Below are 2,882 nucleotides of genomic sequence, written 5' to 3'. Positions count from 1 at the left end.
TTGGTCCTGAGCCCAAACTCCCCAGAGTCTAACATAGCACAGAGATGCTAATCCTAGATATGAACAGGAAGTCATAGCAGGTCACTTTTTTTTTTTTTTTTAGATTGTCACGTTAGCATATATCCTTAAATTAGGACTTTGCTGTCCTAGCTCTCCTGAAACGTTGTGCAACTTATTTTTCACTCACAAAATGAAAATGCAGCGTTGGGTGACTACCTCGGAGCTTGCCATGTTTTATTTTATTTTAATTGTTTCGTGGGATGTTCCAGACAGAGGGGAGGTTCCGTCCGAACGCTGTCTGGGGTGCTCACGCAGCCACAGATGGGGACTCCAAGCTTGGTGGCGCTGTAGAAACACGGCCAGCGAAGAGCCTGTGCCTTGAGTCTGAATTGGGATTAATTACCAATAGGGAGACTCAGCATGTCTGCTCTCAGTGTGTGAATCCTGAGAGGAGAAAGGGCTGAATCCTGAACTGACCCCAGATAAGGCATTTGGTGCTGCCCCCACCAGAGCCCGGTGCCCCTAGTGCCTGGCCCTTCACTCCCAGCCTTTGTCACACGTGACCTTGTGTGCTGTGCTGGGATGATAGATGGCCCCCCAGACAGCAACCTCATCACAAGACTCCCCAGGGCCTCTCTGGTTCTCTCTCTTGACTCTTCGACCTTCTCTTCAGCTCCTCCGAGCCTTTGGCCCCCAACTCTGCACTCTGATTTACGGTGCCTGCTTCTGACCTTCCTCTTACCCCTTACCTGGGCCACCAGCCTTGGCTCCCTGCAAATGAGCTCCCCTTCCCGCAGGAACTCTCAGCTGCAGCCCCATGGCCTCTCCCTGGGGAGGCTGGGACCTCTCCTGGGGGCCAGGGACTCAGGAACCAGGGGATGAAAGAGGCAGGGGATCTCTGGAGAACCAGGGCAGTCATCCTCCTTAGCTACTTGAATCGAGCCATTTTCTAACACCATAGCGTGAAGGGGTTGGCCCTTGACCCCAGAACCTCTCTGAAGGTGGTTCTCAGTTTATGGGATTATGTCTTTGCCACATGGTGAATCTGCATTAGTTTATCTGATGGGGTGGGCTCAGTTCTCAGCAAGTTTGTTTCTTTTTCAAATCTTACCATCCTAGGATTAAGATATTATAAAAAAAATAAGTCTTTTTTTTTTTTCCTCTCCACCCTAGGAAGTGGAACTATAGCCTATTTCTGTGTGCGTTCACCACATCTTATGCAAACATTTGTACCATGGACTTTAGGCTCGACTGGTATATTACTCGGGGTTTTCCAGAGAAAGAGATTCGATGGGATATATGTATGTATATATATATATATACACACACACATAAATCTCTTTCTATATATATATATATAATCTCTCTCTCTCTATATATATAATCTCTCTATATATATTTATAATAAATCTCTAAGTATCTTAGGATATATAGAAATTTATTATAAGGAATCCACATGATTGTGGAGGCTGAGAAGTCCAAGCTAGAGGCCCAGGGACCTGATGGTGGAGTTCCAGTCCAAGTCCAGGTCAGACGGCAGAGGACGATGATGCCCCCAGCATTGAGACAGTCAGGCAGAGGGGGGCCTGGGTGGTTCATTTGGTTAAGCAGCTTTTGATATCGGCTCAGGTCATGATCTCAGGGTCCTGGGACTGAGCCCCGAGTCGGGCTCCCCACTCAGCAGGGAGTCTGCTGGAGATTCTTTCCCTTTCCTTCTGCCCCTCACCCCGTTTGTACTCTCTCTCTCAAATAAATAAGTCTTAAAAAAAAAAAGACAGTAGGTAGAGAGAGTGAATCCTCCCTCCCTTCCTCAGCCTTCTCTCCATATGGGCCTTCCATGGATTGGATGAGGCCATCCCTACTGGGGAGGGCACTCGACTTAACTTAGCTCACTGCTTCAAATGTTAACCTCATCCAGAAACACCCTTACAGACAAACCCAGAATAATATTTGACCAAATATCTGGGTTCCCATGGCCCAGGCACATTGACACATACCATTAACCATCACAGATGGATGGAGTTGTAAAGCACTCCCCTCTTCCTCCATTCTTCCAGGCTTCTCTAGAGTGCGAAGTCCATATTTAAAAATATACAAATACACTCATAATATCCTTCACGTACAGAGTGGATCCTCCTTGAGAATTTTGCCAGACAAGTTCCAGAGAGGACTCTGGTTTGCTTGGTTGTCAGCTACCCATGAGACATTCACTGAGATTCACTAGGGCCATAAGGAGCTTGGGGCACCAAGCGGTCCCTGCAATGATGGAGGCATTCTATGAGGGCATAGAATCCGCTGGAATCCTCGGGCCTCTGAATTCTGAGAGTTTGGTGAACTGAGACCTTGCATTTCTATTTCAACCATGCTTGAACTGAAATTGAATGTTTCTTTTAATGACAAACATAGGCCAGTAGTATTAATAGTGCCTGCAACTCTGAAACCAATAGAAATCACAGATGTATCTTTATCACATTACAATTAAGGCAGACATCTCAAAAATCCCATGTATGCTCGTCACCACTCTGAAAGTGCCAGAATTATTAGGCCCACCCCAGACCCCATGAGCTAATGCATCCATAAAGACACAAGACTATAACTCTATCATGGAGTATAATCTTTTTGATGACTGCCTTTCAATATAATCAGTTCCCTTTGTAGCTTTATGAGTCTTATTTTATAAACTTTAAAATGTTTTTCCTTCTTTTTAAGAAAAATTTATTTATTTATTCATGGAAGACACATGGAGAGAGGCAGAGACATAGGCAGAGGGAGAAGCAGATTCCCTGTGGGGAGCCCGATGTGGGACTCAATCCCAGGCCCCTGGGATCACGACCTGAGCTGAAGGCAGATGCTCAACCACTGAGCCACCCAGGAGTCCCTTT

At 46.1% G+C, this 2,882-nt stretch overlaps 1 long non-coding RNA gene across 1 annotated transcript; it reads right to left on the bottom strand.

Annotated features, from left to right (window-relative positions):
• Positions 1–217: 217 nt before the first annotated feature.
• On the bottom strand, positions 218–2,275 carry LOC144301644 (uncharacterized). The gene is made up of 2 exons (XR_013368384.1): positions 1,998–2,275; positions 218–384 (listed from the first exon to the last, which is right to left on the bottom strand). It is a non-coding gene; the product is annotated as an uncharacterized LOC144301644 (long non-coding RNA).
• Between the last annotated feature and the right edge of the window lie 607 nt (positions 2,276–2,882).

Source organism: Canis aureus, chromosome 30 (assembly GCF_053574225.1).
Source record: "Canis aureus isolate CA01 chromosome 30, VMU_Caureus_v.1.0, whole genome shotgun sequence".
In the NCBI taxonomy this organism is placed as follows: domain Eukaryota; kingdom Metazoa; phylum Chordata; class Mammalia; order Carnivora; family Canidae; genus Canis; species Canis aureus.
This window is presented reverse-complemented; position numbering and strand designations above follow the sequence as displayed.